This window comes from Podarcis pityusensis (assembly GCF_964106645.2).
Source record: "Podarcis pityusensis genome assembly, chromosome: 2".
Taxonomy (NCBI): Eukaryota; Metazoa; Chordata; class Lepidosauria; order Squamata; family Lacertidae; genus Podarcis; species Podarcis pityusensis.
Window position 1 is genome coordinate 85,717,298 of NC_138029.1, and position 24,344 is coordinate 85,741,641.

Here is a 24,344-nt window from a genome sequence, read left to right on the forward strand (position 1 = left end):
TTATTTATTAAAGTATTTATAGCCCAGTATTATGTCGCAACAACAAGAATCCTAGAGCTGCAGACAACCAAAGCTAAAATAAAATACATAATCTAAGTAGTATGGCATTAATATACAGCAAAGAGAGTTTCACTTAGTACCAATCAAAAACACAGAGAGCAGCTAAGTCAAAAGGAAATGGAAGGATTCCCTTTTAAGCCAGCATCCAAATTTCACCAGGGAAATGACCATTTGTGTTTCCTTGAGTAAAGAGTGCCATAGTCTGCTGAAGAATCAGGGCTCTTCCAGACTGTTGCTAAATTCCGGTTGAGCAGGTAAAGTTGATTTGGCATTCTCGTGCAGCAAATCTATGCACCCCAACCCGCAAAAGAAAATAAAAAACCCAGACTTTTTTGTGACCAGGAAGGTGATGGGGAAATGCAGTGCAGAGTGTGGGATAACACTTGCTTGACAAAATGTCACAGAACTTCCCTGCAAACAAATCAGAAGGAATGCTCAGTATTTATTTCCTTTCTAAAAAACAAAACAAAATATTACTGTGATAAATAATCACACCATAGTTATGGATTTAGTAAAACTTATGAAAGCCAAAACTTACAGAGCTACAGTCCCCCCCCCCCCTTTTATAGATGTGTTTGCAAGGAAAAACCATGCTGTGAGTTCCTGAGAGTGCACATGGTGGCTGAAGGTTGCAGTCTTTGCCATCTAAATTAACAGCCTTACTTCTTCTTCTTAATTCCGACTGCTTCCTAAAATGCCAGAGAACTGAATGAGTCAGAGGCAGTGCCAGGAACTCTGGATCAGAAATTTCAATTTAAGTTCAGTGTGAGTGAAGTTGAATAATAGAAAGGTGATAGAAATAACTGTAACCCAGCAAGCACCAAAATTATGTCTGCTCGGGCCCCCGCCACAATGAACTTTTATGCAACTTGCTTGGGATTGCGATAGCTGGATCCACGGTCAGAGGCAGTAATGCTTCTCAACACCAGCTGCTGGAAACTGCAGGAGGGGAGACTATTCTTGTAGCTGGCTCCTGCTTGAGGAATTCCTACAGGCATCTGGGTGGTCTCTGGGAGAACAGGATGCTGGACTAGATGGGCCATTGGCTTGATCCAACAGGCTCTTCTTGTGACTGACTGTTTAATTTCTATACTGCTTAATATAGACCCGAACCTGCAGAACTCCAAGCGTTATTGTACTCCACATCCCTCCAGCTCCAACTAGCATGTCCAATGGACAGGGATGGTGGGAGTTGTAGTCTACCAGCAATGCCTGGAGGGCTGTGGGTTCACCATCCCTGCCCTGCAAGGTTCCTCATAAGGTTTGAAGAGACACAGCAATGGATATTGCTCTATCCTCTACCTGCTCACAAGGAGGAGACAACATGGGCTTCTTGCTGCAACAAAGTAAGCTGCAGCTGTTCCTCCAAAGCTTCACCATATCTTCCACCACCAGACAAGGAAGTTCTGTAGTTGGGCACATAAAGCAGCCAGAGTTTTAGAGTTTTGATTAAAACAAACACACACCCAACGCAATACTGGCAGGCACAACATTTTGCCCTCATTGATCACCAGCTAAGCTTAGAATACCACTATAATGCTATACAAGTTTCATCAAAGTATGAAATCTGCTCTCATTGCTGGTCATAGCAGCTGCTTTCCTTATGAAGAGGTTTGCTGAGAGGGATGGGCATCTGCCCTACCAGCCGGCCATAACCTTTCCTTATGAGTAGATCTGCTTGTAAGTGATCCAGCAGACCTCTTAACACGTAATTTCTGTGCTACAACTTTGGCCATGTGGGCTGCACATGTGGAAAGAGCCGCACAGGAACTCGCCCAGGCAAGGAAAAACAAAAAAAAACCCTTCCACCCCTCCTTGCGCCAGAAATTGGTTGGTGCCTATACGGCCCCTCACTTTCACTCTGCTTGTCCAGGTGCTGCTTTCCAACTGGAGTGCTAAACCAGATGCAAGGGAGGGAAGAAGAACCAGAAGAAGGCAAAGGGTGTCCAACTTTGAGTATGATTTAGCCGTTAATGCATTCTCCCACCCCATTCAAATTAGACCAGCACAGTCCACACCAGCATGTATCTGAGTGTCTAAACGATGAGCAACTTCAGTCTTTCCTGTTCACACCAGGGGGGGTTGCCATATTTCAAAAGGTGAAATTCCTGACACCCGCAAATTTGTTGAGCTTTTCTTGGAAACAAACCTTGGGAAGTCTCCCCCCAAAAGTGATTTTAAGCTTTTGCAGCTGTTTCCGTTGCTTTTTCCATCATGTTGACATACATCCGGGTTTTCCGTGACATTTTGCCAATTCAGCAAAATTCCCCCCAGTGCCATTTTTACACCTGAAAACCAGGACGTGCCAGGAATTTTCCTGGCATATAGCAGGCCTGGTTCATACTAGCAGGCATTCCCTTTTATGTTTGTCCTTGCCTTCTAACTTGTTGATTCCGTTATATTGATTAAGTACCAACAGAGTATGTGTGCAGATAACTGTGTGTACACCTTACCTTTTAAGAAAAAATGCCCCCCCGAAGTGTGCAAAAGCACATAGGCAACTGTAAATTTCCTTGCGCAGTTTTCTGGTTTTGTGCAAACAACAACAAAGATCTTCTAAGATCTCAACTGGAAAAGCAATGAAATCACTGGAGAAGCAGTAGACATAATAATAATAATAATAATAATAATAATAATAATAATAATAATAATTTTTATTTATATCCCGCCCTCCCCAGCCGAAGCCAGGCTCAGAGCGGCTAACATCAAATGTATAATACATTAACATAAAATCAGACAATCAATTAAAATACATCCTCAGATCAGATCAGGATCAGAATAAAATCCAATCGGATGGCAACCTGCAGATTAGGGTTGGGGACCTTAAATGCTCACCAGGCCCAACTGGTTGTGCTGAACTTATATGGGCCTGTGAGAAAAACATAAAAAGGAGAGTAGCAGAAAGTGACAACTGATCCACCCACCCAAAAACACTGAAAGTTAGTGAGAGCCCAGAGTGGAGTAGTTTGGAACCCAATTTCCCCAGTTTACTAGAGCACCACCATATCCGGCAAGCTTGAATTTACAGGGGGGATAGCATTAAGATGGCTGTTGTTTGAGGGTATCATCATGTAGATTAACCAAACTGAATGGGAATGCAAACATCTGCAAATACACAGTAAACTCCAGTGTGGACAAGTCCTGCGTTGTACAAAAGTCATGTTTCAGGACTGTGCCCCTGCATTTATCTTCTTAAGTACCTTCTTCAGTTTGGTCTGGTGGTGATCGGAATTGTCCCTGATCGCTTCCAGATTTGTTTGTAGGGAAGCTAGATGGTGTTACTATGTTATTGTTTTGCCCTTATTATGAAATGGTTTTTGTAGTGTTTGTTTAAATGGTTTCTCAGGTTCAAACTGCAACGCCGCTATGAAGGTCACTGGGTAACTTTGGGCCACCCACCAAGTCTCAGCCTAACTTACCTCAAAGGGTTGTTGTGGGGATTGAATGAGCAGGGGGGAGACCATGTATATCACCTTGTGCTCCTTGGAGAAATAAAATAAAATAAATAAATGAAGAATAAATTTTGTTAAGCTCCTCACAGAGGCCAGATTGAGCATAAATTTAACAGCATGCATTTCATTTGTTTGTATTTATGTGACTTTGAACATTCTGATCTATTAATTTTGGAGACAGAACCACTTTTTCAAGAAGTTTGAGGAAGTTTGCATGCTTAATGACAGCTGTCTGTAAGTCCTCTCTGTTTGGAAGCCAGGAAGAGGCAATTTCATGGCAAGGCAAAATGGTAGGCATCTAGGAGAGAACTCTCTTTTGTAAGAGAGTAGGTTTGATGTTTAGCTCATTTTTCAACCTCCAAACAATAGAAACTCCAAACATGACAAAGCAAGAGATTGGTGAGCTATGATCTCTGGCTGTACTTCTGAAGGGGGAGTGCACACCTTCCCTCCATTGGCTGCCCAAATATCTGACTGCTCTTATTTTTGCCACAGTGTGATGGTGCATTACCTTCAGTGCACCTATGATGCTTAGTTTATTGTCTATTGCTTCTGCAAGTGTGAGGTTGGAGACATGATGTACTTTGCAGACTTCTCACTCTGCAGCCATTTCAAATCTAAATCTAACTAGTATCTCTATTTTGGGTTTGCCATGAAAATAAAAAGAGATGTTCAAGATACTGGGGAGGCGGGGGCACTTCCTTTTAGTCGATTACACCCAGACAAAAAGTAATGGAACTGAAAGAAGGGCTTTTTTTACTCTCTCTTTTTAATTTTGCTGAGTGACAGAAGATTTAAATGCAAAGTGGATCTAATGCACACCCTGAAGTCAGCTGGCAGTATGCAAATGACCTGTCAGATTAAAATCTGAATGAAAGAGATAACAAGCTTATCTTCATAACAAAAGAGTCTTACGGGCAAACTATTTGACGCACTGTTGATGTTTGTTTTAACCCGTAGGCTTTGGACAGGGCAATATATATTGCAAAGGGGCTCCTGCGCCTTCTCCTTCGCCACCCCTCCCGGTTTGCAGAGCGGGCGTGTTTGTGTTTGCACTTTGCAACAAAAGGCAAGTACTACAGCACAATACATGAAAAAGCCAGCAAGCGAGGGTTTACAACCCTTGCTTTCAAAGGGGCTGCGGGATTGCACACCAGCAATATAGCAAGCCAGCCAGCCCATAGGTCATCTCTCTCTCTCTAGCAACCCCACAGCTGCAGTGAGAATGAGCAAACACAGCAGCAGGGGGAAGATTTAAACCCGGGAGGGGGCGAGGCGTGCGATTTATTCATCTGGCACGTGCGGAGGGGCCGGGTCTGAATCAGCTGTATTTAGTTAGTGAAAGGGCCAAAGAAAAGGAAGCAAGCGAAGTTCGCCAGAGAGAGGGAGGGGAGGGGGTAAAAAAAAGGAAAGACTTTGAATACCCCTACGGTTTAGAAGAAAGAAAGAAAGAAAGAAAGAAAGGGAAAGCTGCAGGTGTTTGCAAGGCGGCGGCTGCCGTCGTGGAGCCACAAGGCCAGGAATTAGCAAGGGAGAGGCAAGTTGCAAAGGGGCTAATGGTGTTCGGGACAGGGCTTTGCATTTTTCTTGCCCTTCTTCAATGCCTGGATGATCCGCGGCCCGCAGGCCGAGGCGGCCGGGCGCTGCCAACGCACGTGGCTTACTTCAAAGGGGAAGGGGGTCTGGGGCAGGAGACGGGCCCAGCTCGGCGCGTCCTGGCGGGAGGCGCGCGTGGGCTCCAGAGCCTCTTCCTCGCGTAGGGAGGCTGGGCGGCCCTTCTGGCCTTGCAGGCTGCAGCCCTCGCCGCCCCCCTCCCGCTCTGCACAATGAAGCGTGTGGGAGCATTCAGCCCAAATTCCTCGCCCGGCTGGTTTTTTACTCCCATTCAAGCCCTTCAAAACCCCTTAAGCTTCGTTAGCCAGCTAGTGCCAGAGGCAGGCCGCGCGCCCGTTTCCCTAAACAAAAACAAAATAGCAAAGCGAAAGCTCCCTCAGTTCGCCCTTTCCCAGGCGACCTTTATACTGATTAATGTTTTCAGAAAGTTTGCGCGAAGGCTAAGGGTATCTGCTGCTCAGTGCGCGTTCCTTCCGATTTGTTTCTGTGGGGTTTATGGGCCCCTCCAGACTTGCGCATTTCATGGTGGCTGTTTTCCTCAATACATACGTCATGCAGTAAGTTAGTAGTGGATTTATAGTGGACCCGCCACACATCCTCCTGCTTTATTTATTGTTCTTCATCCTCTCCAGTGTTACCATGTGGTTACCCTCTGGAGGAGCACTCTTGCACTACAGTGCAACAAAAGTGGGTGGCACCCACACTTTGCACTCTTTTCTGGCCCCTGCTAAAAAAAAAAACCCTTTTAAGGCAAGCCTATCCAGATATGTAGACACTGTAATGAGTTATAATCCATTTTAACTTACTATTTTGGTTATTTTTGAAGACCGAACCTTGTTGCATGCAGCGATAGACATACAGCCTGGTGATCTGTGACCCTCTCTGCATGAGGGACAACGTTGCTTGTAGGTCATGCATGGGTTACAAAGACTAAAACTTACTCAAATGAAAATTGCATATGACCAGAATAATTCCTAAGAAAGCAAAAACCAGGTCAAAGCAGTACAGTTAGCTTTTGATTCAATTTGATTTAATATTTTATTCCACTTTTTGAACAACAAATGTTGAGCTCAAAGCATTTCACAATAATTGCAATAGCATTGTGGAGGGGCAAACCATTATAAACACTATAATATCAAACATAGTAACATAAAGCAAACAACAAATTCATCAAACAATACAATTCAGTAAAATAATAATAACTACAATTCTTCCATTCTTACCATTCCATCTAGTAAGAACTCAGAAACTGCAATAGTAAGAGATCTTTGGCCTCAGAGACCATGTCATATCAAAGTGGGGTTTCCAGTGCATTGCCACCCAAAATGTCCAAATGCATTGTAACTCTTGGAAAGAGAGACGTCCTAAAAGGATGTCTATGCAGTGCTTGTACATGTTTAAGGATTGCTGTCACAGGGAGCTGCTTCATTTTGGAGACCCAGATGTTTTCTAGGGTAGTTCTCCTTATGCTCCAGGGATGATTAGTCAATCAGATAGGATCCCAGAACTGAAACTCCAGTGTGGGGGAATTAAGAAGAACCTAGGAACAACTGGAATATACCCAAGGAAAAACAACAGGCTTTACACAGTATCTGAATAAGGGGCTTTGGCAGGAGCTCAGAGGAGCTGTTTAGAAGCATTGGCAAGTTGTACTGCAGTAGGCATGGAGTATCCGTGCTTCCTTATTTACTGCTTGACTGGAACAAGAAAGAATTGAAATAAAGATACAAGGACTGAAGGCTTATTTAGATTTCAGCTTCTTTTTTGGTGGGGTGGGGAGAGGCAAGAGCAGCATAACAGAATCTTACTTCAGTTCAGGAGGATTCACTCAGAACAGTTCTTGCAGGATTGACAATACAACTACGGTAATTATGCTTTGAGCACTTCTCCCGGAGATTTTATGATGTTCTGTTTGGAGGCAAGGGTCCACACTGCAGAGCCCAGCAATTGCCTGTCTGTGAAGGCAGCACAATCTAGATAATACAAGGGGTTACTCAGAAGTGGTCTTTCTTTGGCGATCACTCTTAGCTGAGTAAGATTGTTTTCCATGAAAACGGTCTTAACAGTGAGTCCATAGGTGACTGGAGGCCAATTCTGGATCCACATGTCCTTCTACAGTGGGAATACAGGTTTCCGGGCGGGAGTTGATCACGGTGAGGGTTTGCCAAACGTGCCTTCCTCTTAGCTCTTTTTTCCTTTTCACCCTGAGTTTGTGCTTCTTCAAAGTCCATGACACCTTTGGTAAAGGCTTTTCTCCAGTTGGAGTGTTCGCAGGCCAGTGTTTTCCAGTTATCAGTGCTTATACAGTCATACCTTGGGTCTCAAATGCCTTGCGACTTGAACGTTTTGGCTCCCAAATGCTCCAAACCTGGAAGTGAGTATTCCGGTTTGCGAACATTTTTTGGAAACCGAACATCTGATGTGGCTTCCAATTGAGTGCAGGATGCTCCTGCAGCCAATCGGAAGCCGTGCCTTGGTTTTCAAATGTTTTCAGAAGTCGAATGGACTTCTGGAACAGATTCCATTCGAGAACTGAGGTACAACTGTACTACATTTTTTTATGTTTGTCTTGAGAGAATCTTTAAACCTCTTTTGTTGTCCACCAGTATTTTGCTTTCCATTCTTAAGTTGGGAATAGAGTAGTTGCTTTGGAAGAGGGTAAATAGGCATCTGAACAACATGACCAGTCCAACGAAGTTGATGTTGAAGAATCATTGCTTTGACACTGATGATCTTTGCCTCTTCCAGTACACTGATAATTAGTTTGCCTGTCTTCCCAATTGATGTGTAATTTTTTTATTTTTTTTTGAGAAACAATTGGTGGAATCATTTGAGGAGTTGGAGATGGTGTTTATAAGTGGTCCATGTTTCATAAGCGTACAGTAAAGTTGGTAGTTCAATAGCTTTCTAAACAAGCATTTTGGTTTCCCTGTGAATGTCCTGGTCCTCAAACACTCTTCACTTCCCCACCTTCCACAGTCCAAAAGCTGCTCAGGCTTCCTAATGGCTGCCATTTACAAGCCCAAATCATGTATTCTATCCTAATGTGTATGAGCAAGTGGAATTACACATTGTACACATTGAGGTTGGAGATGGGTTTGCACCAGGGATGGGGAATCTGTGATCCTCTGGTTGGACTCCCAAGTCCCATCCGGTGTGGCCAGTGGTCAGGGATGATGAGAACTGCAGTCCAATATCATCTGGAGTACTACAGGTTTCCCATTCTCAATTTTATGCAGAGGTTACTATAGGGAACCCAAAATACTTTTCCAGGTGGCTATCACCAAAGTGAACATTGTGGGGAAATCACATTTTCTTAGCACTCAAATGTAATCCTTTGTTGCTGAGTTTGATGCTGTTTCCCCCCAGCTAATGCTGCTGTTGCAATCCTAGGTGTTACATGGCTGCAGTTGCTTGAGTTACATGGCATCCCTGGCCCTGAGCAGAGCTTATTCCATTGTCTTGTGACACCACAGCTCCTTAAAAAGCTATACTGGGCCCCCACTCTGTACTTTAAATCTGTTTACAAAGACCTTTAAAATTCAGTTTTGTTGCTGTATTTATTTTATTTTAGTTTGTTTGTTTGTTTTTAATATACAGTGGTACCTCGGTTTAGTTTGACCAAACTGCGGGAGGCAGTGGAAGACAGAAGTGCCTGGCGTGCTCTGGTCCATGGGGTCACGAAGAGTCGGACATGACTAAATGACAAAACAACAACACCTCGGTTTAAGAACAGTTTGGTTTAAGAGCGATTTGGTTTACAAACTTGGCAAAACTGGAAATAGTGTCTTGGTTTGAGAACTTTACCTCAGTCTACGAACGGAATCTGAACGGTGGAAGGGCACTGGCGGTGGGAGGCCTCATTAGGGAAGGTGCGCCTCGGTTTAAGAATGGTTTCGGTTTAAGAACGGACTTCTGGAACAGATTAAGTTTGTAAACAAAGGTACCACTGTATTGTCGTGTTAAATAGTTGAGCTTCTATTGAACCCTGCCCTGGGCACAAGAAGCAGAAAAGCAGTTAATAGACGTAATTTTGTGACATGAAATGCCCTCTTCCTCCACAGCCGTGCACCTGCCATTCCATGGAATTTTGACTTTTTCTCTTAATTATTAATTTTTATAAGGATGGCGACTCTTTCCCCGGTTTTCAACTTTCCAAAGAATCAGTTCTTACCTCCCTTACCTTATGTGAAACAAAGATGAAACGTTCTTCATACTCCATGCTCCATCCAGAAGGACAGGATAATTAGATGTGACAGCTCACTGGAGGCATGATAATGGCTAAAATGTACTTCTTAAGGGTGGAGGGAGGATATACAGTGGTATCTCGGGTTTCATATGCTTCAGGTTACATACGCTTTAGGTTACACACGCCACTAACCCAGAAATAGTGCTTCAGGTTAAGAACTTTGCTTCAGGATGATAACAGAAATCGTGCTCCGGCGGCGCGGCGGCAGCAGGAGGCCCCATTAGCTAAAGTGGTGCTTCAGGTTAAGAACAGTTTCAGGTTAAGAACGGACCTCCGGAACAAATTAAGTACTTAACCCGAGGTACCATTGTACTTTGCAGGATCAAATTGATAACCCAGAGTAGCAATCAGCCTCTTAATGCATGCGGGCGAACTTTCTGAAGATGAAGTTGGGAGCGTTGAACCAGGAGTGGGGATACCCAGGGTTCAAATCCCCTGCTCAACATACACCTCTTTGGGTGACCTTGAGCCAGTTGCTATCTCTCAGCCAGGCCTACCTCTCAGGGTTCTTGTGAATATGAAGTGGGGATGGGGAGAGCCCTTGTGCTCACTGGAGCCGAAGCAGGACATAAATGAAAATTCTAAAATGCTCTAACCCTTCTCCCCCAAGATACTGCCAGGCCACAGCGGTGCTTTTACAGGAAGATTCCCTGTAAAATCGAGAGGCTTGGAAAAAACGGTAGTTATTTGCTCATATGCATAGAATCCATCTTTTCTAACAAACAGAATGAGGTCATGCAAGGACATCTGGTATTAGGGCAATGCACCATATTGGATTGCATTCCACTCCACCAAGCCACTTTGAAATAAAGCTGCACTTACTTTACATGTAACTTTAGGGATGACATACAATCCCCCTCCTTGTGCAGACTGGGCAGAAAAGAGTTAGTGGGGTTTTAGGAATTTTGCTGATGTATTTTGGAAGAGTGGGAGTGGAGAAGATCCCTTGGCATTCCCAAACAACTGCGAATCGACTGGCTGATACTTCCGGGGGCCATTTAAATATGGAATAAATAAGGAAGATGTTGTTCATTTTGTGTGAGTGTCTAATCCCACATTCTGAATACAAATGGATTTAACCTTGTCCCTTCAAAAGAGCTGGGGACAATCAGAATCATCTTTACAGAAGACTGCGCCTGCTTTTAAATTAGCTTTTTAAAAAGTAGCAGCCATTCTCTCCTTTCCATTTTCCAATTCCCATTCACTGTCAGTGCAGATAAATACAGGCAGGCCAGGGCTAAAAGCTGGCCTAAAGTTCAAAGAAAAGTACTGGGCCTCCAAAAACGCCTGCTGCCAAATGTTGCTGGTCTGAAGCCATGCAAGTACTGCATTTGGACCCACTGCTGTAAATAGCCAAATAAAGTGTTGTTGGTTTTATTGCATTGATTGCATCAATTATTAGAAATTGCCATGAAAGAAGTATCGTTTAAAATAAACACATTCTTAACTTTTCTTTTTAAAAAAGGGGGGGAAAGAGCTACAGCATTTGAACCTATTTGGGTTACTAGATTGCCAGTTACTATAAGTGATGGATCCCCCTCCCCCCCCCCAATCTATTTGCTTTCTTAAGGAATTTTCTTCCAGGATAAAACAATGGATATGTTGAATTTCAAGTTCCTGCTCACTATCATGTGAATCTCTCCCTAACCCATTTGATCCCACTTCCTAAAATTATTCTGAAAATAATAAAATGAAATGTTAATAAGCTAACGGCGCTTCCACACACAGGGGCGTTGTTCATATTATGTGCAATGACCTCAAAATGTTGCTCCATATCATTTTCTCATTTAATCAGGACTGCAGAAAATCTAATAGTAATTTTGGATTAAATGGGGGGAGGAGGGTATAGATGCTTTGGTGAGGAAGATGAAAAAAATTCATGAGCAGCACCAAATCCACAATAAACCAGTGTGGAAGCACCCTACATAAAATTTTACTGGACTTGCAGGTGCTATTTTTCAGTGTTTTATCATAATTTGCTAAGGGGATATATATGTCCTGGCAGACAGATTTGCTCCCCCCCCCCCCAGCAGCACGTTGTGTACCTTACTTATTGTCACTGTGTCTCTGTCTAGAAATTTGGCTGTGGAAATTGTTTGCCTTGTTTGCTTTGATTGCCATCATTATATGTTCAAACCGGCAACAAAATTCTTCTACATAGGGAAAAATTCAAGAGAAGGATGTGGAAACATGGAGCATCTCTTCAGAACTTAAGAACGTTTCGGCATTATAGCAGAAGAATATAGCCTTTACAGATACATTTTTTGCCGTGTCTAAAAGATCGTGAAGCTGAGGCTCCAATACTTTGGCCACCTCATGAGAAGAGAAGACTCCCTGGAAAAGACCCTGATGTTGGGAAAGATGGAGGGCACAAGGAGAAGGGGACGACAGAGGACGAGATGGTTGGACAGTGTTCTCGAAGCTACAAACATGAGTCTGACCAAACTGCGGGAGGCAGTGGAAGACGGGAGTGCCTGGCGTGCTCTGGTCCACGGGGTCACGAAGAGTCGGACATGACTAAACGACAACAACAAAAAACCTTTGGTCTGAGGAAGGAAAGTGCTTTACAAAGCTTAGGAGTATTAGGCTAGGTAGATGAAAGTGCACTACTGTTTCTGCTTGACATCATAGTACAATGACATCAAAGTACAAAACTGGTTAAAATACTTCTTCAAAATGAAATGCAGTCTTCAAGCCCATTCCACCCTTCGGTGCCATGTTTGAAGTATTCATGAGTTTGTCTTTCTCTTTCTTATTTATTTTCACTATCCGGATGTCATTCAAGGTGGATAATCGCATTATTTTCATCATCATTAACACATACTTTATATTTATACAGTGCTCGTTACAACCTCCATGTTGTTGTTGTTGTTGTTGCTGCTGTTGCTGTTGTAAAGAAGCCAAGTTAGCCAGTATTATTATCCCCCCTCCCAATTTTGCAAGTGGGGGGGGCTGAGGCTAAGAGAGAGGGGGTCACCTAAAGCTCTTCCAGACAACTTGTTTATGGATCATTCATCCCGATTTGTTTTTACAAAGTTTGCATGAAGTTTATACGTTTATCCATTCATTCTGCACTTTTGTTTTGCAGTGATTGTATGACATCATGTCGGGTGATTGTTATCCCACACTTTGCAGCACATTTACTTACTGCAAAAAGGCCAGTTGGGAGCGGGGGTGGGCTCCATTAACAGATAAAACACAATAAAGTGTCAACAGCATACAGAGAATGGCTGTAGTTCAGTGAAAGAACACTTTGCATTGCCTGGAGAAGTTCCCAGGTTCAGTCCCTGGCATCTCCAGTTAGAGATGGGAATGTCTCCTACCTGAAATCCTAGTCTGCTGCTGGTCAGTGCGGACAATGCTGAGCTTAGAATTAGGGTCAGCAAACTTTTTCAGCACGGGGCCGGTCCACTGTTCCTCAGACCTTGTGGGGGCCGGACTATATTTTTTGGGGGGGAATGAACGAATTCCTATGCCCCACAAATAACCCAGAGATGCATTTTAAATAAAAGGACACATTCTACTCATGTAAAAACACACTGATTCCTGGACCGTCCACAGGCCGGACTGAGAAGGCGATTGGGCCGGATCCGGCCCCCGGGCCTTAGTTTGCCTACCCATGGCTTAGATGGATGAATGGTCTGAGTCCAAGGCAATTTCCTATGTTCCTATGAGGGGAGCATAAAAATAGGAAAACAACCAGCCCAAACCAATTCTATAGCCAATGGGCCAACTAAGCTGCAGAAAAAACTGAAACAGCTCCAGCATCCCATCTACCAAATCAAACTGGCTCCAATTAAAAAAACCGGAAGGAACAAACTGAGCTTGAACAAAACTCCATAAAGCTAAGGTAAATGGACTGACACCTAAAACAAAATAGGGAAGGTACCAGCTGGACCTCTTTTCATGAAGAGTTCATCAGGCCGTGGAAAGTATAATCCCACCTGAAGGAGGGCCACCAGGGATGCTAGTAAAAGAGCAGGCAGTTCTGTTTCCCTGATGCTTCTAAAGTCAAAAAGAGCACTTTGATTTGTGCCCATTGCACACCTGTAAACTGCTTGCTGCAAGTGAGTTTTATTCTTTTTGTCATCTGGGTCTCTGATGACAGAGATATGTGCAAGCGGTAGGGCCAATAACATTCTTTTCTGGACAAGTGTGACTTCTCTGGACTTGTTTTCCAGTCTGAACTAAACTACACTCAGGCAACGGTGCCAGACCCCTTCTGCTTCCAGTCATCCGAGTCCTGTGGCAGAGACTTTCATCATTTGTGGCTGTAGATGATGGATCATGTAGTGTGCTTTTGTGTGGTAGCTGGAAGCATGTAGGCGAGCATTGCTGCCTCTGGTATATGACGGTATTTAGATGCCTGTTAGGGACGCGGGTGGTGCTGTGGGTTAAACCACAGAGCCTAGGACTTGTTGATCAGAAGGTCGGCGGTTCGAATCCCCGTGACGGGGTGAGCTTCCGTTGCTCGGTCCCTGCTCCTGCCAACCTAGCAGTTCGAAAGCACGTCAAAGTGCAAGTAGATAAATAGGTACCGCTCCGGCGGGAAGGTAAACGGCATTTCAGTGTGCTGCTCTGGTTCGCCAGAAGCAGCTTAGTCATGCTGGCCACATGACCCAGAAGCTGTCTGCAGACAAACGCCGGCTCCCTCGGCCAATAAAGTGAGATGAGCGCCGCAACCCCAGAGTTGGTCATGACTGGACCTAATGGTCAGGGGTCCCTTTGCCTTTACCTTTCGATGCCTGTTGCATAGTTTCATTCTGATATCTAGAAAACAGACCATCCAGATCAGGCAGGAGTAGTGTGGAAGTCACTCAAATGCTGGGAAAGCCTATATTTCATAGCCTGCAAACAAATAAGGCCATTTTTAGGGTAGCTGCATGTTTTTGGTATCCAAACAACATCCCTCTGTGTGCCATGCCTTTCCCCCCCATTTCCCTTAAGTTTTTTCCTAGAACATGCTATTAGTATGCTTCACTTCAAACTGCCCTTTGCTGGAATACATTTCCTTCACTGTTCCAGAAAGGACAGCTGACTTCACTTTGCCTGCCTAGGTTTACAACCCAAAATGGAAGCGGCTCCCATGGTCTGCAGATACAGGCTGCTCCTAGCGCCTATAGGCCGGGCGAAAGGAAAGAGCAGCCCCACCATGGCTGAGGCGTCATGACGTGAGAGACCAGCTTTCTCCCTCATGAAGGAACGTCGAAGTCTATTAGGGGAGAATGGTTTTAATTACTGACATCATTTCTAAGCAATCTTGCTAAAAAGTGACCATTTGTGGTCAGGGAGGGCACGTGCTGGAATGGGGGTGGGGAGCATGTGTTTTGAGGCTGCAGAGGGGAAAGTTTCCATCCCACAGCAAAACTGGCTTAATAACCATTGCAAACCCAGCTCTATTGTTTGAAACTGAAATGCTCCAGTCAGTTGCTAGACAATAAACCTGTTGCTCCGAAAAGAAAGCAGTTGTTCAAAAGAGATGTTGAGGCTTTGGCTCTGTCCTTCTTTGGTGCCCTGCAGATTGTTCACACACTCCGATTTTCAGGAAAATACACTGTCATTTTCATAGCGTACAATACAGGCCATTCTCCCAGGCCTAGGGTTGTAACCAGTGTCTTTTTGCATAGTGTTCCGCTGCTGCAGTGGGGCTTCTTCTGTGCATGAACCCCAAATCTGCTCCAGAGGGCCCCCAAACCACTTAGTGCTGATTTTAAGTCTGCACAGGGGACAGGAAAGGAAGAGGGAGCTCTGTTGGCTGCACAGCAGTCTGTTGTGCCAGCCGAACTGCAACATTGGATGCAGCCTCTCATTTCTGGTAATTTTTCACTGCATAACACTTGCATCCAAAGTTGATCCTGGTGAAATGGCAGCGGCTGTGTCAAGAAAAGCATTGCACATCACACACTTCCTTGAAACAAGCTGCTGTCACTGCAGTTTTCGGTTCCGTGTTGGGAACCTCAACTTCCTTTCTTCATTAATTGCAACTTTATTTTATAAGCTTGCTTTATTTATGAATGAATGACATTTCCAATCCTCTCTTCATTGCCAGTGCAGTTCTAGAGTAGGTTACAATTAAAACAGATCAACATACATAATAATGATAATCACTGGTGGGGGGGGCCAGATAAATTCCAACCAGCCAACATTAAAACAGACATAAGTTCTGGCACTCAGCAAAAGGCCGGCGTCAATGGCTTTAAAGAGTAAGTACCAGCCATTGAATATCTCAGAGAAGACAAAATTCCAGAGCTGGAGCACCATCAACATGAGAGAAGGCATTCAGGGATCCGGGCCCAAAGCTGTATACAGCTTTGTAAGTCAATACAAGTACCTCAAAACCATGAATGTCATTTGCTTTAGAAGCTTAGTGGCTGGATGGCAGATAACAAGAGTCTTATATTTGTGGCTGGCTTGCAGGATCTGTAAATTCATCTCTGTGATGAAAGGAGCTGAATCACCATGCACAGATAGCAAGCTTGGGCCCTTACTCATTGCAACATCTTCTGCTTACTATATTCATCCAAGTTATGCTAATTCCTTGCAGAGATAATGCAAACGAGTCTCTGAAGTACGTTTATGCTGTGGTACCTAACTTTTGCCCATCTGACATTCTGGACTTTGGACCACACACCCTCAGGTGGTGACACACATTCCTCGTTTTGGAACTTCGCTTTGTACACGAAGCAAGTTTTGAGAGGGGGAGCAAGGCTTGCCACTTCAGGTTTCTAATGCACTGTAATTTTGTAATGCCGAACCTGTGTTATCCCTGGTTATCTGAGACCCTACTTATCTGAAAGGACTAATGCATGCTGGTAACTTGTAAGGGTCTCAGGCAGCTGCCTCTTATTGTGCAGGCAGGTAACTGCAAATTAGACTTAATCATCTGGTTCACCTCAGCGCTGCAATACGAACCATGTTTAAATGTTACCTCACAAATGAGAAATAAAGCGGTTCAAGTACGCCAAGCCTTCATCAGATTAAATCAGAAACAAAGGTTTTATATACAGATGGACCAAAGTGGTTGATTTCCAGCATGGGAATGGGGTCAAGCTGTATCATAACTGCTTATTAAGGTGCCTGGAGATCTGGAGAAAAGGAAGTGGTGCAGCTTGGCAGGGCCTTGCGAAGATTTCTGTTTACAACTCTACTGTGCTGCATTAGCGTTGGCCAACAGAGAGATCATTTTGGCTGAATGAATTGACTGAAGCGATTTAGTCCTGATTCAGCGGAGTGATCAGGGAGGCAGTGGTGCTCGCCTGCCTGGCAGGCAGAATCTGGGTACCACTTTGTACTCTCAGCTTACCCAAAGGAGGAGGAGGTACATGTAAGTTTGATCCCCACAACTGACTTGCGCTGTAACAGATCTGCATGTGTGACCTGCACGTGTCCCGTGAATTGCTGTCGCTGGGATGGGAGCCACTGCCTCTCTTTGGTCTGACCTTGATCGCTGCTTCCTATCCCAGAAGGATTTTATCTTTAATTTTCCTTTTTTTTTTAAAGGAAATGAAAATTTAGGAGGTACAAATCATGAACATTTTCCTGCTCTGTCGAAATGGGTTCTGAATTTTTCTTTTTTCTTTTTCTCCCATATAATTGGAGCACTGGTCAGTTTCATAAGTACTGTATATCTCCCGACTCTGTGCGCTAGAATCAGAGCCATGCAGATAAGGCTGTCATCAGAGATAACAGCAGTCAACAACCCACAGTGTCATTATCTCAGCAAAGGGAAAAAAGCAGGCAGCTCCCTTCAATATACAAACTGCAGCAGTTATATATGTCTCCTTTACAATGATAGATGGGATGGGATAAAGGGGGAATCTAACAGAAAACCTTCAAAGCCTGTCTGATTACATCCTCTCTGTTCCAAATGGTGAATATTCTTTCCCCCCCCCACCCGCACCCGCCGCCTTATGCAGAGCAAACAATGTGCTTCCCTGTGTGTGAGAGAGACGTGAGAGAGACCAAAGTGGCTGCAATAGAAAACTCTCACTCCCATGAACCTGTATTCAAATGGAATTTCTTAAGATGAAATAATGAAGCACTGATTGTCAAATATGCCCAAGTGGAAGGCAAACAAATCTGCCAGATCAGGGCTTTTTAATTTGAAAAAATAAATAGAATAAACGCGAATTTATTTGCAACCGCTTGATTCCTCTCAGGAAACATTAAGCCCTCCCTTTTACTTTGCATTCCAACTTCAACAGCATAATAATCTTCAGAGTATGCCTGTGTTGTGCAAACTGCTGAGACTGAACAGTCTGCAGTTGTCTGTGTGTGTGTGTGTGTGTGTGTGTGTGTATGTGTATGTGTGCGTGCACCCGCGCACCAGAACCAACTTCACCGCCACAGACTGCTGCTCCCAAACACTGACTTTTGTCTCAGCACCAATATACCGAAACATCTTCACAAAGGTAACAACATGTTGTAATTGCCCTTTGAGTGTGCAGGCAAATTGCAAAGCACCAATCCAGTTGATTCCAATTAAACATCCTCATCAAAGAACACTGAATTCCAGAAGCAAAATGTATCATCATCATCACCACCACCATTATTAGCAGCAACAACAACAACCATAATGAGACGTGTGCAAAAAGCAAAAAAAAGCATTTAAAAATTGTTTCTGGCCCTGTTTTCTTCATGCTCATTTCTGAAGTGACAAGAAAGACACAAAGGGGCATTTAATTAAATCAAAGGGTAAGGGAGAGAGAAATGGCCGTGGTGCCTGCTATTATGTTACAGTTCACTAAAATGAAAACTTATTTTTAAACCTCTGGTATTAATTTGAGATTATTCAGATACTTAATTAAAAGTGCAGCATGTGTTAAATATTATTTCAACAAAGATTATCATCAAAACCCTATGTAATAAGATCCTCCAGTGCTTAGAGCAATATTTTATGCAAATTTTCTGTGCCGCCAAATGAAGGTCCCTTCCTCCCCCCCCCCCCCCTTTTTTTTTTTTTTGGCTCTGCAATTTGCTGCAGCAAAATGCTCCAGCCAGGAGGAAAAGTTTCTATAATAGCAAAAATACTTATAGATAACGTAATGCAGGATATATCATCTTGGCGGTAAACATGCCTTCAAGATCAGCTCCTTTTGCTGATAACGCCTTCATCTAAATAAATAGAGAACAAATCCTGCAGACCCAGAGTCTACGATTCTGGCTGTAATTAATTGGGGTAACTTTGCACTCCACAAAGGCTGCAAAAATTTGGTTTTATGGGAATCTTGCTACAGACTGCAGGCTTTGGCCACACCACTACCTGTTAGGAATTGGCCAAATAGTCTTATTAGAGAGAAATGAGATTGTAAACTCTGTAGGATGAATATTTCCTCTCAGAGCCTGCTCCTTTACTCATGTGAGCAATCCCAAGTCTGATAGGCCTTATCATATGCATAATGTGCCAGCATCTGGTGTTTGCCCCAAACTTTAAGATACCTGTTTTTAAATTTCAAAAATTAATGCATTCTGAACAATTCATTCTGATTTAATGCAAACCACAGTGAAGTAAAAATGAGTACTGTTGAGACTCATCATACCTGTATCTGCTGAAAGTTAGCCACGTAAGTCAAAGCTAACAAACTTCACAAAGCAAAGGCTTGTGAAGGGCGATGCACAGGTAGTGAATTACAATTTTAGGTGCCTTAGGTTGGAAGATATTTAAGACTTTTTAAAAAGGATGGTCTGCAATCGCTGCATATTGAATTAGCACAAGTCATGTTTACTATTCAGTAAATAGTTGTTCTCCTGGATATGCATATTACAAGATGTGAAGCCAGCTCAAGTGTAGGCAAAACAATTATCACCAGTTTGTTGATTGCTTCAGCTATGACCTGTGAGAAGATTAAAAACCTGCAAGACCTTTGAAGATCTGAAATTGTTGTTTCTGTTGCATGATAATAGTATGAACATGAGGCACTCCAACAAATAGTATAATTCCACTGCTTCAGTTTCTCTTTAGGATGCTGGTCTAACAAAACAGCCTAGGACATAAAACATTTTTCTTGAATTGCAAACCATGAAAATGCTATATAGCTCCTAGAATCCCAAGACTTTAAATGGCAACATGGTCTGAAAAAGTGGTAGCTGGTAAATTGCCCTGGCTACAGAAGGAATGGTTTTAAAGCATGAATAATAACAATAATCAAACAATCCAAAGGAGTAAAATGCCAACCTTTGCTTTGGATTGTGACTCAAGAACAGGAAGAGGAAGGCTCCTGTGTATTTATACACTGAGCATTAAAAGTAATTCATTCTGACCACCCTTGATGTTTACTTAAAAAAAATAACAGGAAGTAAATTGGTGTGTGAGAGTGAATGAGTGAGAGGTGTGTGTGTGCGCACGCAAAATGATGGAATCGTCCAAATAAATGCTCATTGGTATTGACAGTTTTTGACTCTTCTCATATCTGTTTATGGATTTAAAAAAAAAAAACACACACCAAAAAAAACCCTAAGGAACAAGAACTCATCTACTAACTTGTTTGCTAAGTGTAACAACATTTTAATCATAATTCTACAAGAGCTTTTATTTTTAAACGTGTTCATTTATATGAAATGAATCAGAACATCTTCAACAGATGGTATATCTTACCTTAACGGGGAACACCATCAATTACACACACACACACACACCCATACAGCCATTTCTATGACTTAAGTGAACACATCTATGTTTATGTGTTCTATTCATTAATCAAACCCTTTCTGGAAGAATCATTCTGTTACAACATCATACCCATTTGCTCTGTGATTTGGGTAGAAGTTGAGTAGCATGTTCCATGGGGGGGGGGGATAAGTTGCCTTCATTTTTCTCAGTGACATAACAAATTGGAATTGTGGGAATTTTATCCTGAAAATTGGGTATGAATTGTAACTATAAATACATTGTAAATACAAAGCTATTACTTCTCTGCAAAAATATATTATTATTCCCTCATATGTCCAGTTTATAGGCTAGTGTAGCAAAAGTGGAGTTTTATTTTTGGATTATTTCTCTCTCTCTCTCTCTCTCTCTCTCTCTCTCTCACACACACACACACACACACACACACACACACACACACAAAATATCTAGCATCAAAAGAAACAGGATAGCACTGCCCTCTATTGGCCTGTGGGGAGAAAATCAGACTCCTGGAGAGAAGTTTACGGAGAATGAGGGGGTCTGACATCCTTAATCTCTACTGCCTGCTAATTAAAGACTTCTTGGACCTATCAGTTGTCATGAAGGAATCAGTGATTCTTTTTATTGTGTCATTTTCATCCCCATGACAACTGAGTCCAAAGGACAATGAAAATATACAGCCTGATGAAGCTGTTAAACAAGTATGAAAATGCCTGTGTTTTTTGCCCAGCAGTCTAAACAATGTGATAATGGCAATAATAGCTCTATTCACAACACAGATCTCTCCCAGAACAACTCTTGTAAACTTTCACTATCTTAACTGTTAAACAAAACTTGGACTTTATCAAGAACCCTTTGTGCTTTATCTCACCACTTTATTTATGTGCTATGAAATGATCCAGATAAGTGATAGAGCCTATCCAGGAAACTGAGAAGCGGGGAAGGAAATTCATGCAAAAGAAGCTCAAAAGCCAGGCGAAAGATACAGGGCTCAATGAAACCGAAGGAGAGCAGCAGGGAGGAAAAGGAGAGATGGGAAGAGTTACAGCTCAGGAATACCAGTGCAGAATTGCTGCAGGCAGCTTGCTGGAATGGCCTTGCTGCAAATAAAAAATAAAAAAGTTTTAAAAACCTGAATGCAGCATGGGTTCTCTGTGTTTCTTGTGCAAGGTAAACGCCTCCGTTTGTCTTCAGAGTCCATCCACATGACTGCAGAGCGTGTGGCTGGTAGCTTGTTTGAGCCGGGCTTGCAATTTATTTATGGGGAGTAAGTTGCATGGTCCCCATCACCCTAGTTTGAGGCACCATCACTCAATCCCTTCCTGGAAGGTTTGCGATATTACTCTGACTGTGACTGAGGCAGGTTGATGGTAGAAACCCTTAATCCACTGCTATTTTTCTAGAAAAAGAGGTGCCAGAACTCACCATGAACGCCTCCCTTGTTCTCTTATAATGGCAACAGTGCCCACCTGAGACGTGTCGGAACTGAGTTCCGGCTGGGGAAAAAAGCACTGCCTAAAACTGCTGTTTGGGCTGAGGGGAAACGCTAACAGAATTCAAAACATTTCCTGCTTCTGATGGATCCAGCATTTCTCTGCAGAACCAGAGGTGTGGCCAAACATGGAGGGAGGGGACTAGCAAAGTAGTCATAAGGGGACATCTTGCAGCCAAGCTCCATGCATACTTTGTGGTATAGACAAGTCTGCTAGCAGGAAGAAGTTTATATATGGGCTCCAAAGGGCAGTGAGCAATTACTACATAGAGGCAAAAAGTTGGCGAAGCCCAACAATTCTGTGATTTTTCAAGAGGAAGACGGTGGCTCGGGGAATATGGCTCCATCTTCCAGAACATCTTTCCTGTTCACAATTACTTTTAGCTATTGTTCCTATGAGTTGGAAGAACATTGAGGGGTGCTTGTTGATGTTGTTTTTGTCCCACAAAAACAAAAGTTTGCCACATTGGTGATGTAAAGAAAGTTCATGGAGGGGAAGGGGGGACACCCTGAATTAAAAACAAACCCCTTAACTGCATTTTAATCTCTCTGATCCTCATTACTTTCGGAAAGTAGATAAAGTTAAGGAGACACAGTTCTCAACTCTTTTGCCTTTATGACCCTGTTATAAACCTTGATGCCTTGTCACAAGCACACGCCAGAGTCACAGCCGTGGACATCTGCATCTCTTTCACACATTCTAGCAATTCTGCTTGGGGTTGTAATATGCTGGCCCCGAGAGCCTGAGACGTGGATGGGGACCCCGAGTGGCAACGTGAAATGTGTTTTCAGTTTGGTCATGCTATTTGAGATAGCTGCTTGAATTCACAACAAATAAATAGAAAAAAGGTCGAATGTAATGGATCTGGCTTAATGAGATTTATCCCTGTAAATTAAAACTGTTTTGGCCAGCCCCGAAGATCTTATGTTTGTTTGCTTGTATGGTTCAGGGCATGGTGCTCATTAACACCTAGAGACACTCAGATCACATGTTAAAGCCAAAAATCTTTCACACCCTATAAAGGAAAAGTCAGCTGTCTGTGACCAATGGCCTCCTAGTCACAGGCTGCTCAGCTACTCGGCCCACAACAATAAGGCATCATTTGAAATCCCTAATGTCCTTTAATATATATATATATATATATTAAAGTTACTTATTCTCTTCCCTCCCCTCTCTTACCTTCCCTTTCCTCATTGGTTTTTCTTTTTGAAAATTTGTAGTAAGTTGCTTTCAGCTGTGGCACAATCCTGCCAATCCCTATTAGTCTCAGCTGTTTCTGCGAGAGAATCAAATGTGTGATTCATCCTTTTCCGCTGGAATCAATGGGACTTTAGCATGGTTAGCTTTGGTGGGACTTAGGATGAGAAAATTCAAATGTAAATTAAGTTACAGATTGGCTTTAGGAATGGCCTCCTAAGTCCCCCTTAAACCTCATTTGCCAAGGCAAGGCTGACATGCCTCTCTGTGACATCACTGCAGCTAACCCAATGATAGGCAGCAGTCCTGATACTTCTGCCTACATAGAACCATTTAGAAGACAGTTGCTCAGCCACTCATTGGCAGATGATACAGCAAGTTAAAACCTGACAGGCTAGTCAGGTTGCATGTGTCAAGGACGTTGCATGTGTCAAGCAAGAACTAGCAATTCAAGCATTCCTGCTTTGACCTTTATTTCCCAAGAAGTTGGTGAAAAGCCATTCAGGACCACCACGAACAGACAATTCTGTGCAATGTGCATGGAAAGGTCAGTTTGTTAGTCAGGGCTTTTATTCAGCCAGAACTCACCAGAACTCAGTTCCGGCACTTCTCACGTGAGAACGAGGCAGCTGTTCATGGTGGGTTCTGACACCTCTTTTTCTAGAAAAATAGAAAAAGGGAAGCAGAAATAAAGTTTCTGATATCAGTGTTGTCTAGCTTTGAATGGATGTTTGTTGATTTATTCTCATTAAAAGCTAAATGGCTGAGGGCAGGAGAAAAAAGCAGATTGGACACATTCATGGAGGAAATGGCTATTGGCAGCTTCTTGTCATGATCAGAGGAGGAAGTATGCCTCTGAATGCAGGGGGACAAGGCGGAGAGGCCCAATCTGATGTTATTGCTTCTATAATGCAGAACAACCTCTCTCTCTCTCTCTCTCTCTCTCTCTCTCTCTCTCTCTCTCTCTCTCTCTCTCTCTGTGTGTGTGTGTGTGTGTTTATTTAGAGATTATTTATCTGTATTTTTAATTTACAAACATTAAGAAGCCAAATCAAGTACTGAACATTTTGATAGGAAGCTCAGTTGACCGGTTAGCGAAAACTCTGCCTTTCAAAAACTGGGCCACCTCCCACAATGCCTCGTAATTGCCTTGAAAACTCCCCTCCGTTTTCGGAGAGGTTGATTACCTAAAATTCTCCAGTGCTGCCCTCTCTCCCTATTATGGATAGATAATTGAAGCTGTACAGTACACACAGACAGACAGAACAGCAACAATTATCTTTCCACTGATATGATATAACCATCAATAATGTGTGCACAGCATACCCTACAAAGGCTCTTTTGTGTATATGGAGGGAGATACATAGATACAGTTGCAGCAGCCCCTGTATCTAGTTAAGAGTTGAGCGTCGGGAGACCAAAAATCTACTTGTCACCCTTATTACTACTGCCTTTGTGCATGACCTTGGGCCAGGTATTTACATTTTATACATATCTCTCTTCGTCGTTAAGCCCACTGGGCACTAACTCTGTTGTATTCGCGTTCTGCAGCACTCCTAGTTCACATTCAGTTGTTAAACACCTTTTAAATAAAACAGTGATTGATTGTACCCGATAGAAGCGCTGCATAATTACTCCCCCCACATAAAAAA

The 24,344-nt window shown here is 43.1% G+C and overlaps 1 long non-coding RNA gene across 1 annotated transcript in view; it reads right to left on the bottom strand.

Annotated features, from left to right (window-relative positions):
• The window catches only part of LOC308472271, a 56,888-nt gene extending 33,534 nt beyond the window's left edge, over positions 1-23,354 (bottom strand). The window contains exons 1-2 of the long non-coding RNA XR_013983394.1: positions 23,281-23,354; positions 22,675-22,771 (exon numbers count right to left, since the gene is read on the bottom strand). This is a non-coding gene — a long non-coding RNA (uncharacterized lncRNA). The remainder of the gene's footprint in view (positions 1-22,674; positions 22,772-23,280) is intronic.
• Positions 23,355-24,344: the final 990 nt, after the last annotated feature.